Source organism: Puma concolor, chromosome B3 (assembly GCF_028749965.1).
Source record: "Puma concolor isolate L17-30 chromosome B3, mPumCon1.1.hap2, whole genome shotgun sequence".
Taxonomy (NCBI): domain Eukaryota; kingdom Metazoa; phylum Chordata; class Mammalia; order Carnivora; family Felidae; genus Puma; species Puma concolor.
In genome coordinates this window covers 31,228,956-31,245,737 of record NC_141672.1, presented here as the reverse complement: position 1 = coordinate 31,245,737, position 16,782 = coordinate 31,228,956, and the positions used below count along the sequence as shown (strand labels likewise).

At 45.7% G+C, this 16,782-nt stretch overlaps 1 protein-coding gene across 2 annotated transcripts in view; it reads left to right on the top strand.

Moving 5' to 3' along the window:
* Positions 1 to 1,769: 1,769 nt before the first annotated feature.
* RGS6 (regulator of G protein signaling 6) overlaps positions 1,770 to 16,782 on the top strand; it is a 599,839-nt gene continuing 584,826 nt past the window's right edge. Inside the window, exons 1-2 of one of the 2 annotated variants that reach the window (XM_086709359.1) lie at positions 1,770 to 1,878; positions 4,170 to 4,445. The gene's annotated coding sequence lies outside the window, so the exon portion shown is untranslated. Of the gene's footprint in view, positions 1,943 to 4,169; positions 4,446 to 16,782 lie in introns of both variants that reach the window. The other variant, XM_086709357.1, reaches the window with a different exon arrangement.

Genomic DNA, 16,782 nt, shown 5'->3' with positions numbered 1-16,782 from the left:
CCAGAGCCCGACGCGGGGCTCGAACTCACGGACTGCGAGATCGTGACCTGGCTGAAGTCGGCCGCTTAACCGACTGCGCCACCCAGGCGCCCCTACCACTGTACTTTCCATTGACGTGAGCCAATAGGTTCTTGAGTTTTTGCTTAAGCCAATTTGCGTTGGGTTTTCTCTCACTTAACAACCCAAACGTGGTACCTAATTTACAAATTTGCAGCTGCTCTCATTTACGGGTAAGCTAACTCTGGTCTTGTCTGATGTCTGAATGGAACTCACCTTTCCAATATCCCGAATTTTTCCTGGATTTATATTTAATATTTGCCTTTCATCCCTGGGCTTTTTAACAATGATGGTGAATTCTAGATACCTTTCTCCTTTCTCCTCCCACCCCTATTGTGATTTTAGCTTTCCTAGCATGGCTTTTCCTCAGGCTGCTTTGGAATTACATGTAATGCCCACTGAAAGTGCAGATGGCTGGGCCACATGCCATGAAAATCTGAAGATCTGCACTTTAAAAATGCTCCCAGGTGATACTGATCTAAAGTTTGAAAAATAGAGTCCAAACATTAGACAAGGGTCCTTTCTGCTCTTCCCCCAAAACCCACAGGTCACTCTCACCCTTGATCAGTTTCTCTTCCCATCTATGGATAGACTGTAAATGAGAAACAATAGAACTACACGGACTTCTCATTGGCTAGCATGACCCTGAGCTTTCCCTGTCATCCACTTAGCTAGGAAAATTTTCCTGGATGAACCATCTCAAAAGTCAGATCTTTGCCCTTTGGAAATATGAACTTAGGGGTGTCTGGATGGCTCAATCAGTTAAATGTCTGACTCCTGGGGCACCTGGGTGGCTCAGTCAGTTAGGCATCTGACTTTGGCTCAGGTCATGATTTCACAGTTCGTGGGTTTGAGCCCCACATCGGGCTCTGTGCTGACAGCCCAGAGCCTGGAGACTGCTTCTGATTCTGTGTCTCCTTCTCTCTCTGTCCCTCCCTGGCTTGTGCTCTGTCTCTGTCTCAAAAATAATAAACATTAGGATAAAAAATAATCATCTGACCCTTGATGTTGGCTGGGACCATGATCTCGTGGTTCACGGGTTCGAGCCCCACATTGGGCTCTGCGCTGTGTCAGCGAGAAGCCTGCTTGGAATTTTCTCTCCACCCCTCCCCTCCTAAAATAAATAAATAAACTTTTTAAAAAATTTTAAAAAAGGAAAAGAACGAAATCTGAACTTATATCTTCTAACAAGATACACTGATGTGATCTTCTGTATTCTTCGCAGCTGTAGTTTTTGAAAGGGACACAGAATTTCTAAAACTCAGCTCAAATCAGAGATTGAAAAATATATAGCTAGAGAGAACATAACATGATATTTAAATATTTCCCTTTTCCTTTCCCCTTCTATGGGAGGCAGGAGAGGTCTGAGGTTGCCCGCCCTCTCCTCAATCCTGTGGGCTTCTATAGCAGTATAATATCAGGGTCTTTAAGCAACAAGGATTTCCTCAAATTTGATGGATTGTTGATGACTGTGATACATGAGGCTGAAGGAAAAGTCATGGGACAGACATAGAAGCCAACTTTGAACTGTAAGCCTTTCCCATGACCTGTGCCCCCAAAATAGTAGCTCTCTGCCGGCGACCATCTGCAGCCTTGATCTGACCCTGACCCAAACATTTGGCATGTGGAAGCTGGCCCAGAGCAAGCAGATTAATCTCCCAGTGCTCACAGCCTTTTCTTGGACTTCTGTATGTCACACAGTGATCACTGTTTAAAAACACTGATAAAATTCAAGAATGTGCCAATAATAACTCCCTCATCGTGGGCTGAGCTGGATTTCCAAAGCACCAGAAGCTGAATGCTGATCCTCCAGGAAAGATGGTGAGCAGGGTGCCATTGGAGGCCCTCAGGACCACCTGACTCGAAACCACAGGACCGGTCCACGGTAGGTCAGGTAGCTGTGGGTGGGGCAGAGTGGATGAGAGAGGACATCTCCCCTTTTACATCAGCTTTTTTTAACCTTCCTCTGCCTTGCTTGTCTCACCATTCCTGTCTCCCCTGATCCCCCATGGAGACAGATTCCCTAAAGCTTCAGGGGTGCCTGGGTGGCTCAGTTGGTTAAACGTTTGACTCTTGATCTCAGCTCAGGTCATGATCTCACAGTTCATGAGTTCAAGCCCCGCATTGGGCTTTGCGCTGACAGTACGGAGCCTGCTTGGGATTCCGTCTCTCCCTCTCTCTGCCCCTTCCCCACTTGCTCTCTCTCTCTCTCTCTCTCTCAAAATAAATAGACTTAAAAAAAAAAAAAACAACTTCATTTAGAAACCTTTGAGTCACCTGCCTTGACGCCATTAATTTTCCCTCTCTGCCCTCGCTCTCTAAACTTCCTCCGCAATACAAGCGAGTGTCTAAGGCTTCGTTTGCACAGAGATGTTAGAAAAATATGTATTTTTTAACTTAATCGGGAAAAGGACGTATGAGACCTTCCATTTGAATCAAGAAACTGAGAGAGGCACTGTGGTTTATGTAGGGACAATTCCTTTGGAAGATCCAGGCAGAAGTCAGACTGGTTTATGATGAAAAAGCACAATACTAATGTATTCCTAGCACTTCAGGGAAATTCAGGGAACCTCCTTCCCCCAGTCTATCGTCTACAGGACATATCCCATCAGGAGGACTAAGGTAAGGACAGTAAGGACAGGAAATGAGAGTTTATGGTGTCGATCAAGGTAGAGAAAGTGCTGCAGTTGGATGCATTAATACTTTCTCTTGGAAAGGACCTGTGCAAGAGAGGGAAGCTTGGGTCTTTCAGGGGATTAATGTTTATTCCCTTCAAGAAATACTGAGTGTTTCTTGTGTTCCAGGCATGATATTAGATATGGAAGATACAAGGATGGGCAAACAGATGTGGTTCCCGTTTTCGTGGAGCTATCATCAAGAGGGGTAACACTAGGGGCGCCTGGGTGGCGCAGTCGGTTGAGCGTCCGACTTCAGCCAGGTCACGATCTCGCGGTCCGTGAGTTCGAGCCCCGCGTCAGGCTCTGGGCTGATGGCTCAGAGCCTGGAGCCTGTTTCCGATTCTGTGTCTCCCTCTCTCTCTGCCCCTCCCCCGTTCATGCTCTGTCTCTCTCTGTCCCAAAAATAAATAAACGTTGAAAAAAAAAATTAAAAAAAAAAAAAAAAGAGGGGTAACACTAGTAACCAATTAATCATTAAATAAATGTGCAAAGGAAGTGGTGACGAGTGCTGGTAAGGAGAGATCTCCATGGGGCTAGGAGAGGCAATACGAGAAAGGACTTGACCTCGTCTAAAGGGTCATAAAAAGCTTTCCTAAAAAAGTGATGGCTGGGTTGAGGCCTGAATGATGAGCAAGAATTAAGTCGATAAAGAAGGAAGGGGAGGGAATGAGCTGGGGGCCCTGTGGGGACCTGGTGAAACATAAGGAGTAAGGACTCTGCATTGGATCAGGGAGAGTGAAGGGGAGAGGGGCTGAGGTTGGAGAGATTCCAGGGCACAGATCAGGGAGGACCTTGCTTGTAGACCACGTCAAGGATTCTAATATTTATCAGACAAGCAATGGGAAGCCATTGAATAGTTTTAATTGGTGATAGCGGTCATGATAGTGGTGGGGGATGTGTTCAGCTTTGTGTTGGAAAAGATTGTTCTGGTTGCCGTGTGACTGGGTGGGGAGAGGGTAGATTCAACGTAGAAAGAGCAGGCAGAGGGTCTTGTAGCATCCCAGGCAAGGAATGATTGGGTTAAGCTGGTGGCAGTGATGGAAAGAGACATCGAAGAGGGAAGATCAACAGGGCATGGTGTGTGTGGTCCCCTTATCACCTTCAAGCTTCCTCAAGTGTAAATCTGACAGGAGCCCAAAGGACCATGCCCGTTGGTGCACGAGAGAGCACGTCAAAGCTAAATTACATTGATCTGAAGCACAGATCTTTCGAGCACTGGTGCAAGATCCCAAGGAGCATTTTCCAGCCCTCCTGCCTCTTCAGCATGACCAGGCACCGAAAATGAAGTGTGAGGGAAGGAAGCAGGCACCCAGGTTATTTTTAGCAAGCGATAGGAAATAGCCAACATTCTAATTTGAATTCTTCTCATTAAAACCCAGAGCCTAACCCCACACAGTTCTTGTTTCTAATGTCGGCAAACTTCTCTTTTTCCAGATAATTGACAATAGGCCCCCGCGGAAGTCTTCTCAGCATTTCTGCAAAAATTTAGCAAACATTAGGTTTGACACCATCACCATGTTTGCCAAGACAGCAAAAATCCCAGCCGGCAAAACTTCGAGCGTGATGAAGTGGAACAGAGAGGACAGCGCGGAATGAGTGATCATTTCAGGAAATCTTCTAGCAAGAGTTTCCAGTGTTGGGGTTTCGCATCGTCTTTGCAGGAAGAGCGGTACGGAAGGTCCACTCTGGGGCCAGGCTGCGGTGATGTAGGTGGGTTTGCTCCTCTTTCTTTCCCACCTTCCCTCCCTATCCTCAAGTCGTTCCCGGAGTTAAAATTATTTTTTAATATTTTCATTTGATAACAACAGAAACATTTTTTTATTCGACAAGTTTACCTGGTATAGTCAGTGTCTGAATGATGGCTGAGCTGGTCTTTGGATTGGTGTGGCAGGCCTTCCACCTGCTTGACCTGGGACATGTTATTTAGCTTCTTTGGGTCTGGATTTCCCCACATGAGACGTGAAGAGGTGTTATACTAGCTCAGCACTTCCCTAGCCTCAGTCATTCGGGTGTGTCGCCTTCATAATATTCGCCATGTTGTTATTTTTTTAACATTTTTTCTTCTAAATTGATTCATTTGTTTACTTAAGTCTTTTTAAAACAACAACAACAACAACAAAGTCTTGGCAATAATATATGTGAAATCATGGAATTAAGTGATGATAACCTTATTTCTAATACACATAAATAAGCACATAAATAAAATAAAATGGTTTTTTTTTTTTTTTGCATATATCTATGTGAAATCAACCTACACTCCTCCATGATGATATATGTAGACCCCACTCTAGGAAGCTCTAGACAAGCCAGATTCTAAGCTCTCGTGCAGTGCTAACATACTGTTGTTCACATCTGGCCTTACCTACCCTGCCTGGTTTCCCATAGCTTCCTAAAATAAAACCCTAAGCGTGGCCAAATCAATGTCCCTGTTACTACTTGCAGACAGTATGTGCAAGCTATTCCCTTCATCTAGAATCAATAATTCACCAAGGAAAGAGAAACCATGACCTAAGTAAGAAAGAGCAAATTGGGGAAGTACATGATTGGGTCAAAAGCTACCCTTGACCAATAGGCCAAGAAAATCCTTAGAGTTGGTTGGCAGTTGGTGGGTGAAGATCAAGAGTAAAAAGTTGAGGGTTTGGTCCTTTATGGGCTATTTGTTTTCTTTGAAGAAGAGGTTTACCCACTTATAGGACAAATTTACTGGACAAAGTTTTTTTAAATGTTTATTTCTGAGGGGGGTGGGAAGGAGAGAAAAAGAGGGAAAGAGGGGAGAGGAGCAGAGTGAAAGGGAGACAGAATATCTGAAGTGGGCTCTACACTGACAGCAGAGAGCCTAACGTGGGGCTCAAATTCACAACCTGTGAGATCATGACCCGAGTTGAAGTCAGACCCTTAATGGACTGAGCCACCCAGGCGCCCCTGGACAAAGTTTTGAGTGCTCCCTGAAGTTCTTCAACCTTATCTAACATACAAAAGAAGATCTACTTGGGGAGTAATCATTATTTGATACAGAAATGTATTAATTCACTTATTTATAATGCATTTTGTGTTAAAAAAAAATGCATGATGTGTTTCCTCCATGCTAGGCATTGAACATACAAAGGCCATTAAGATATTTCTCTATCTTCTAGGAGCTCAGGTTTTGCTGGAGACGGAACGTAAATGGGTGGGCCCGGTAAGGCATTGCAGACCTCCAAAGTATGTCCAGGGTACAATGTGCCTCAGGACGGGTAGTGTCAGTTCTGTTGGATCAGGCAGAACTTCCTAAGGGATGTAATTTGATATCTAAGCCAGCGTTGGTTAGGGGGGGATGGCCCAGTGGGGATGGAATGCCCTCCCAGGGACTATAAACAGAGTTATAAGATTTTCTGGCATATTCAGAAAACGGAATGCAATTTAGTAGGGGTGGAACCTACAGTTGTCTGTGTGTGTGTGTGTGTGTGTGTGTGTGTGTGTGTGTGTGTAAAAGAGAGAGAAAGAGAAACAGAGTGGTTGACTCCAGTGGTCGTACTTCTCCATTCAAGAAGGAACTGTTAGAGACTTCAGCGCAAGTGGGAGCTATGTCCAGAGCTGCATGCTGGAAGCTCACTCAGCTGCTCGCGTGGTGGATAATTGGATAGGGACAAGTTCCCAAGCCATAGGCAGAGACCCATTAAAACACTATTCTAAGGGTCCGGGAGAGAGACGATGAGGGCAGCAGTGGTGAGAGAGAGAGAGTAGGGACAGCTTTGAGAGTCAGTGTGAAAGATGAGCTGATGAGAACGGGAGATGCCTAGGAAGGGGTCAAGGTTGTCAGCTTGCTGATTGAGTGGTGGTGCCATTCTCACCGTGGGGACCCAGCAGGAAAGAAGCAATCTGGGGAAATATGCATTTCTTTTGGAACTGGACCCCTTGGGGCCTGCATGGCTAAGTGATCGGGTATGGAGCCCTGACACCTGAGTTCTTTTCCTAGCTCTGTTCCTATGACCCTGTTTCGACTTCTCACCATTTCTGGTGTCTCTTTGTCCCTAAGATGTATGGCCCGCTCTGGCTTGATTTCAGGTCTTGAGGAATAGAAAAGAAAAAAAAAAATATGTGAAAGCACTTCCTAAATGTCTTCACAAATGTAAATATTTCTGTCTCCAAGGAAGTGCAAGGTGTAAAAAGCAGAGTCATCAGCACATTTAGCTCATAAATGGACAGAGTATGTGACTCCTTTGCATCATGACAGACCACACAGCAGAGACATCTCTACAGAAGTGCCGACATTACTGCTTATCCTTTGGCCAAGATGGCCTAATTTCTGAGACGAAAGGTATCACTTTGCTTTGCAACGTACCAATTCACCGGACACTACATCTCTTCATTTTTTTCCTAAATCTTATGAAGTCATTTTTCCATTCCCACTTGCTAGGTTGGGCAAAACATCCATCGTCAGCCATAATGAGGATTCCTGTTGGATCACATACAAAGCCTGTTTTTCACGAGTGAGGTTTAAGACATGTATGTCCACTCACGAGTGGAGTGAGCGACGTTTACACAGTGTTGGTTTGCATCCGTCTTGGGAGCTTTCCTGGTAAAATCTGAAACTGGCCTCTGTACTCAGAAGGGAGGGAGAGACCAAAGAAAGAGGCAGGCCATTACGGGTAGGTGGGTGGCAATCTCAATAACAGCGACGGAAGCTTACATGTGAGACAAATGGATCCCTGCACCTGCCCACCCAATCTTAAAATGTTATAAAGGGGACTTCACTGGGTTCAGTCACATATACAGTGCAGGTGTTCTCAATACCATATCACTATCTTAAGGCTACATCCTTGAAGTAGCCTCTGGGAGTGGGAAAGGCAAGCAGGATGCATATTCCCAGGACAGAGGAAGGAGTGAGGAGCCTCCAATTGGCGGTCATGTCCTTCCGATGACGTTCCCAACACACAGGTTACTAACCATCCTTGCATGAACAGGGTAACCTAGTTGTCCTAGGTTTAGGAAACCCCATCACTAACCTGCTAGTCCAGACCAAGGGCTTTGCAATCTGTCGCCCCTAGGGCTGAGGAGAACAGGAGACTGAGGTGCTGATTGATCTGTGCTGGTGGTTAACATGCCCAAGGCAGCTCAGCAGCAGTATCATCCAGACCAAAAGAAATTTGGGAATTACCTTTAATTACTGTTGTGGTCCCAGTTTGCTGTACGGTAAGCATGCTCCTTATAAATAAGGAAAGTTGAGATATCAACAGTGTGGCGAAGGTCGGTATGGAAGACAAACCCCAGCACGGAACCACCGAGGGTGGGGGCTGGTGAGGAGGGCTGATGGTTGAGTGTGCACGATGCAGCTGAGGTCTACTGCAGAGAAAGGGGGGACATGGAGACCTCCTCAGGCAAGGAGGTCAGAATGGAGAGAAATAGGAATAAGAAGGCATTTTGAATTAATTGAAAAGAACTCCGAGATATTTCTTATAAATCGTTCTCATGAATGGAGAAAAGATCAACTTGGGGCAACCACTCTTAGAATAGCATTTCTGGTCAGGGTATTTTAAATGTTAACTCACCTCCTGGGAGGAGAGAAAAGCTGCCTCTTATAGCGATATCCCACTGGTGGTGTGTGAGAGGATGGCTGGAGTTAAACATCTGAATACTCTTTTATTATAATAGTTGCGTGTTTATTTGATGACTATCATTATCTTTGGCAAGTCATTATACTTTTCTATTTGAGGCAGTGGCACAACACTTTCTGTTAAAATAAATTTGAGGGAGGAGGTGCACCTGGGTGGCTCAGTTGGTTAAGTTGGTTAAGTTGGTTAAGTCTGACTCTTGATCTCAGCTTAGGTCTTGATCTCACAGTCGTGAGGTCAGGTCCTGTGTTGGGCTCCACTCTGGGCATGGAGCCTACTTAAAAAATAACATAACATAAAATAAAATACATTTGAGGGGGAAAAGTGAGCTGATTTAAGGAAAAATTATTTATTAAAAGAAACAGGAGAGAGAGTATGGAAAAAATAGAAAGGCAGTATTAGAATGACCAAAGCTTGGGAGAACATCAAAAGTTGTGCTCCATTTGGGTGGAGAAGCAGAAAGGAAAGGAAATAATTACCTAGTTTGTAATGGCCCATGGGTAATTTTGCAACCAGTTTACCTCATCACATGGGCTTTTTTCTCATGAAGATTATTCTCTGAAAATGCAAAAAAATCCAAGGAGAGAGTCATATCTTAACATATGATAAACAGGGTTTTTTCTTAAGTTTATTTATTTTTGAGAGAGAGACAGAGCACAAGGGGAGGGTCAGAGAGAGAGGGAGACACAGAATCCGAAGCAGGCCCCAGGCTCAGAGCTGTCAGCACAGAGCCCGACGTGGGGCTCGAACTCACGAACTGCGAGATCATACCTGAGCCGAAGTCGGACGCTTAACCGACTGAGCCACCCAGGCGCCCTGGTAAGCAGGGTTTTTTTTTTTTTTTTTTTTTTTAATTTTTTTTTTTTCAAACGTTTATTTATTTTTGGGACAGAGAGACACAGAGCATGAACGGGGGAGGGGCAGAGAGAGAGGGAGACACAGAATCGGAAACAGGCTCCAGGCTCTGAGCCATCAGCCCAGAGCCTGACGCGGGGCTCGAACTCACGGACCGCGAGATCGTGACCTGGCTGAAGTCGGACGCTTAACCGACTGCGCCACCCAGGCGCCCCAAGCAGGGTTTTTTTTAAATGATGTGGCTACACTTGGACCTGGACACGTCTGGAAGGGGGAAGGAGATTCCCCCTGCAGTGGGGCTGCAGGGGGAGGTTAGGGGGAGCCCACCCCAAGACAGTTCACCAGCCTTACGATTTCATCCAACTCTTGAATAGAGAGCGTCCTTGGGTGGTGACAGTGCAGTGACAGACAAGTGGGTTGAATTAAAAGGTTCTGAAGGTTTAATTTTAATGTGATGATGAGGGTAGTGTATGTATGTAGGCCCTGCAGCTCCTAGAACAGTGCTCTGCACATACACGTTAAGTAGCTGCTAAATGGAAGAATAACTGCACAATATTTTACATTGACTTGCAAAAGAGGAGAAACGGGTCAGGTTGGAAGTGATCGATAACTGAGTTCATATCGCATTTCTGCCCTTTACATGCTGTGTAGCCTTGGGTAAATTACTTAACCTTTCTGAATCTTGTCTATCAAATGGAGCTAATCAGTGGTGCACTGTACGTGTTCTACAACTGGCTCACCAGGAAAAAGAAAAGCTCTGCTTTGTAGCACTTGCGGATTTATGTAGTGTCACTATTCACCACCAAGCTAACAACCATTTCACAGCTAGCTTGCAAAATTCCTGCCAATCTACAAATCAGTTCTCAGAAACCCCCAGATACAGTTCACCACTGGAGGTCACGATTCCAACCTCACACGGGTGCCAGTCATTCTTGGAGCACTTACTACCTGCTAATAAGCACTGCGCTTGGGTGGTCTCATCTAGTTTTTCTTCAATGTTGGTTTATTTTTGAGAGACAGAGAGAGACAGAGCGTGAGCAGGCGAGGGGCAGAGAGAGAGGGAGACACAGAATCCAAAGCGGGCTCCAGGCTCTGTCCGAGCTGTCAGCACAGAGCCTGACATGGGGCTTGAGCTCACAGGCTGTGAGATCATGACCTGAGCCGAAGTCGGACGCTCAACCGACTGAGCCACCCAGGCACCCCTGTTTTTTTGTTTTTTAATAATGATTTCGTGGGGCACCTGGGTGGCTCAGTTGGGTGAGCATCCGACTTCGGCTCAGGTCGTGATCTCACAGTTCGTGGGTTTGAGCCCCATATCAGGTTCTGTGCTGATGGCTCAGAGCCTGGAGCCTGCCTTGGATTCTGTGTCTCCCTCTCTCTCTGCCCCTCCCTTGCTCATGCTCTGTCTCTCTCTCTCTCTCAAAAATAAACATTTAAAAAAATTAATAAAAACTAATGATTTCAAAAGTAGAATTTAGTGACTCATCATTTACATATGACACCCAGTGCTCATCCCAACAAGTGCTCTCCTTAATGTCCATCACCCATTTAGCCCATCCCCCAACCCAAGACCCCTCCAGCAACCCTCAGTTTGTTCTCTGTATTTAAGAATCTCTTACGGTTTTCCTCCTTCTCTCTCTTTATCTTCTTTTTCCTTCCCTTCCCCTATGTTCATCTGTTTTGTTTCTTAAATTCCACATCTGAGTGAAATCATATGATATTTTTCTTTCTCTGACTTATTTCACTTAGCATAATCTCTAAGTTCCATCCACATTGTTGCATATGGCAAGATTTCATTCTTTCTAATTGCTGAGTAATATTCCATTGTATATATATACCACAACTTCTTTATTCATTTGTCAGTCAGTGGACATTTGGGCTCTTTCCATAATTTGGATATTGTTGATCGTTCTGCTATAAACATTGGGGTGCATGTTACCCTTTGAATCAGCATTTTTGTATCCTTTGGATAAATACCTAGTAGTGCCATTGCTGGGTCATAGGATAGCTCTATTTTTAATTTTTTGAGGAAACTCCATACTGTTTTGTAAAGTGGCTGCACCAGTTTGCATTCCCACCAGCAGTGTAAGAGGGTTGCCCTTTCTCTGCAACCTTACCAATACCTGTCATTTCCTCAGTTGTTAATTTTAGCCATTCTGACAGGTGTTAGGTCGTATCTCGTATTGGTTTTGATTTGTACTTCCCTGATGATGGGTGATGTTGAGCATCTTTTCATGTCTTTTGCTCATTTCTTCATGGGATTATTTGTTTTTTGGGTGTTGAGTTGGTAAGTTCCTTTTTTTTTTTTTAAAAAAAAAATGTAATGTTTATTTATTCTTGAGAGAGAGACATACAGAGACAGAGTGTGACTGGGGAAGGGTCAGAGAGAGAGGGAGACACAGAATCTGAAACAGGCTCCAGGCTCTAAGCTGTCAGCACAGAGCCTGATGTGGCCTGTGAGGTCATGACCTGAGCCAAAGTCGGAAGCTTAACTGACTGAGCCACCCAGGAGCCCCAAGTTTGATAAGTTATTTATAGATTTTGGATACTAACCCTTTATCTGATATGTCATTTGCAAATATCTTCTCCCATTCCGTCAGTTGCCTTTTAGTTTTGTTGCTTGTTTCCTTCACTGTGCAGAAGCTTTTTATCTCAATGAGGTCTCAATAGTTCATTTTTGCTTTTGTTTCCCTTGTCTCTGGAGGCATGTCTAGCAGGAATTTGCTGCAACAGAGGTCAAAGAGGTTGTTGCCTGTTTTCTCCTCTAGGATTTTGATGGCTTCCTGTCTTACATTGAGGTCTGTCATCCATTTTGAGTTTATTTTTGTGTATGGTGTCAGAAAGCGGTCCAGGTTCATTCTTCTGCACGTCGCTGTCCAGTTTTCCCAGCACCACTTGCTGAAGAGACTGTCTTGATTCCATTGGATATTCTTTCCTGCTTTGTCAAAGATTAGTTGGCGATACGTTTGTGGGTCCATTTCTGGGTTCTCTATTCTTTTTTTTTTTTTTTTTTTTTTTTCAACGTTTATTTATTTTTGGGACAGAGAGAGACAGAGCATGAACGGGGGAGGGGCAGAGAGAGAGGGAGACACAGAATCGGAAACAGGCTCCAGGCTCTGAGCCATCAGCCCAGAGCCCGACGCGGGGCTCGAACTCACGGACCGCGAGATCGTGACCTGGCTGAAGTCGGACGCTTAACCGACTGCGCCACCCAGGCGCCCCTCTATTCTTTTTTTTAATTTATTTTAATGTTTTTATTTATTTTTGAGAGAGAAAGAGAGAGAGCACAAGTGGGAGAGGGGCAGAGAGAGAGGGAGACACAGAATCCGAAACAGACTCCAGGCTCTGAGCTGTCGGCACAGAGCCTGATGCGGGGCTTGAACTCATGAACCATGGGATCATGACCTGAGCCGAAATTGGACACTTAACGGACTGAGCCACCCAGGTGCCCCTCTGGGTTCTCTATGCTGTTCCATTTGTCTTTGTGTCTGTTCTGACGGTGCAGAGCCTGATGTGGGGCTCAATCCCATGAACTGCAAGGTCATGACCTGAGCCGAAATCAAGAGTTGGATGCTCAACTGACTGAGCCAGCCACGTGTCCTCCAGAAAGAGAGCTTTGTAGTGATTTACCAGCAAAGCGAGAGCTTCTTCCTTCCCTGCTCTCTCTGTTGTTGGCCTATCACACAATGAACAACACAGATGTTTCTAAGAATTTGATATCCAGCTATTCGTTAAATGCATAATATTTGGAACTAAACTGATCCATTATTATACATTTTGTGCTAGAAGAGTACGAAATTCTTCCTTCAGAGAACTTGGGTTGGAGGAAGTTGGGCTGGGGGATTTGGCTAAGTAGACAGGGCCTCCTACCCAGATGTCATTCTCCTCCTATATCCGCCTTTCTGGCAGAGCCAGCTCCAAGAGATGCTGGAGGCCACCACCAGGAACTTTCTTACAGGGAAGGTGGTCATGTAATCTACCCGGTTCTGGCCAATGAGACTTAAGGAAGCGTGGTCAGAGGCTTCAGCAATTTTCTTTGTTGAACAAAGCAGAGACATGGGGAAAAAAAGTTCCATGTCTCCCTACCTCCTTTTTGACATTACTCTCCGGGGATGACAGATTTTGAGTCTAATTAGATGGATGGCCTGGAAGTATCTACCTACTTGTTTCCTGTTAGGTAAAGATAAAGAAATAGCCTTACTGGTTAGAGCCTGTTACCTATGCATGATGTGATTTGCAGCCCCAAACATCCTATACCAATAATTAAAATGGATTTTCAAGTTTACCTGCTTGAATTGAACTATTAGAACGTGTGGTTACCAAAACACCACTGTGTCGGTGAGAAAGCTTTCTGCGGCAAGTAATTCCAAGTCCTGACTCCTGCTGGCTCAGCAGAGGGAGGTTTATTACCTTGTGTAACAGGGATAACAGAGTGGGGCAGGCCCCCCGGTGGTACACATACCCTGGCTGTCCTTCTCTGAGTCTCTCCCGTCCCATTCCCCTTGTGGGTGGGTTTGGTCCTCAGGCCAGTTGACTGCCAAGTTCTAGGCCCAGGGGAAGAAGGGGGATTGTCTATTCCTGTGTTTCTTCGGAGAAGCGCGGAGAGGTTCTTTGTCAGCCATGGTCCATATTTATCCTTTCCTAAGTCAGTCGTTGGCAATGGGAATTGGGTTCCTACAATCCTTCGGGACTACCTTCTATGGGCTAGGGAGTGGAGGGGAAGAATGTAAGAAAACCCACACAAGGACCAACTCCACTTTTCTTATCTTTTTGCTTCTTGGAGATTTTTCATGGGCTCTGGTGAGCTTGTTTTCCACTCTGGGAACCCTAACTGATCTTTTTTTTTTTTTTTTTTTTTCTCTTCTAGCTTGGCTTTGAGCCTTCACTCACTCAGGTGCCTCCCAGCTGACAAGGGTTTCTTTCCTTTTACCAGTTGGTTTCTCTTAAAAGAATCAATTCTTTTTGTTTCTGGGTCCCTAAGGCCCCGATTATAAAACAGGTGTTGTATTTTATTTATTTATTTAAAAAAAATTTTTTTTTCAACGTTTATTTATTTTTGGGACAGAGAGACAGAGCATGAACGGGGGAGGGGCAGAGAGAGAGGGAGACACAGAATCGGAAACAGGCTCCAGGCTCCGAGCCATCAGCCCAGAGCCCGACGCGGGGCTCGAACTCACGGACCGCGAGATCGTGACCTGGCTGAAGTCGGACGCTCAACCGACTGCGCCACCCAGGCGCCCCAGGTGTTGTATTTTAAAACACAATGTGATACCAATGTCTTCACAGAAAAAAAAGAATCTAGACATACGCGCTAGTGTTTTTAGAGTTAAAAATGTTTCACTTGCATTTGTTCTTCTGCTTGAACATATCTTTATGCTCACAAAGAAAACAGGTACCACGCCTTTAAGAGTAGCTCCCTGTCAGATTTTAAAATTGATACAAAGTTACTTGAGGAATAAGAGCAATTAAATGTGAAGCGACTTTTATCTGACCACAACGTGGGGATTCAACTTGGAGGAGATAAGTTAGTAGAGGAGAGAAATGTGAGGTTTATACCCTTTCCTCATTTGATGGAAGAAGCCCTGGTCTTCTATTACCCCTCACGGCACCTTCGCTTGTATTCATGTGTACCAGATTAACCACCAAAGACTTGTTTTGTACCTGGTTTCTGCTGCTTTTAGTCAGCGAGATACCTGTGAATCCCTTGTGTGAATTGTGAGCCAGCTGTAGCTGTTTCGGCCATTGTTATGAGACTACCCAGAACCCCATTCCTCCCTTCGTCCACCCTAATAGGACCTGTGTCCACCCTCCCGTATAGCCTGTGCTACTGGGAGAATCTGATGCCACTCTTGACTTTCGGGTGGGATTGAAGCAGTCAGCACGTCTGCCATCATTGGTTCAGGGGTAGACATGTGATGGGCAGAGTCCAATCAGGGTGAATCTCAAGATTTGGTTGCTTAGAATGTCACAGCAGGCACATTCTGTCTCCTTCTGCGGTGTGTGGGTGTGTGTTCAGTGCTGCTCACACCATGGAAGGTCAAGCAGAGACACTGAAAACAAAACAAAACAAAAGCAGATGGAAAGAAACTGAATCAAGCCAGGCCTGAGGCCTGACCCGGCTCTGGACCTTCCAGTGACATGGGCCAAGAAATCTTTCTTGTTGATTGAGTTTTCCATTAGCCACTTAAAGGGCCCTGCAGATGGAAGAAGCTGCCCTCAAGAAATTTCTGGTAAATAGGCCTCTGAGTTTTCCTCAAGGCAAACAAGTTTTATTGCTCAAGAAAGGAGGGGGAAACGAATCCTTTGTGTTTTGAGCACTGGGAAGAAAATTAGCCTGATTTCAAGTGTATTGCCGCAGGCCTGGGAGACAGCCATGTTGTAGGAATTCTCCGGAGGCTGAGCCTATAACAGCACTCCAACCGGTCTTAAGGGTTAACTTGCTTCAAGCTTACCCGCTCGTTGCTTTCTGAACTTACTCCCTTGATCTGTAGCAGAACTAACTGACTTTCTTTGAGATTTGCAGGCCACTGGCCTTGAGGTGTGAAGGACTCAACTTTCCCAGAAGATAAAGCCTGACTACAATTCAAAAACAGCTGCCGCTAATGCGGGCAAGTCTGTTCCGGGTCATGGGTCATGGCGACGTACGACTAACCACCTGGGCACCCGCTTCTCTTGCACGTAGCCCCCCCTCCCTGTTCCCACGCCTTCATCTTTAAAGCCCTCTGGTTTCCCCCCAGGATGAGGAAGAGGGTCTTTGAGGCATTCGCCCGCCATCTTCCTAGGTTGCCAGCTTCCTGCATAAGGCAAACTTTCCTTTCCCACCACCACTTGTCCTTTGAATATAGATTTTTGAGTGGTGAGCAGCTGAACGTGAGTTTGGAGCCTGTTCTCTGGTAATAGGCCCACACATTTAGACACAGCACCACTGTGGTGTGGGGTCTCTCATGGACCTCGCAGAGCAGGCCCCTGAAGGAACTAGGTAATTAAGGTGTCGAAGGCTGGGACAAGCCTGGCAGCATGGCCATGGAGGCACCTGCCGGCCTGGTCAGGAGGCTGGTCTGTGTCTTGGGTCAGCAGGGCAGGGCAAAGAGGGAGGACCAGCGATCCACAGTCACGCTGTTTGTTAAAATGCAGATTCTCAGGACATAGCCACTAAAGCTACTGAATCAGGATCTGGGGAGCCAGCCTGGGGACAGGCATTTCGAGAAGCATCCCAGTTTATTTTTAGGTGAGTACCATTGAGAACCCATTCCTGAAGCGTGTGCAGGGGATTAAGCGGAGGAATCTCAGTTCAGTTGTCCCCTCCAGGCAGGAAAATGGGGACAATAGGCGGCAAGAAAGCCCAGGGTCAGGTTCCAGCCAATCCAGAAATAGAATGCCCTAGGTGGTCAGGTTGGGAGGTATGCCCCTGAGTCAGGCCTAACATCCAGAGCCAGGATGAATCTTCAAGTAGTTTAGAGCTAATTACCAATGCTTCTGGCATCACGACAATCTTCAGTGCTGCAAATGGCCTTAGACACGTATCGGATTGTCCTGCCGGCTTTGATGTGTGGAGATGTGGGGTTGTGGGCAAGTAGACCCTGATGCTGTCAGAGCACCCC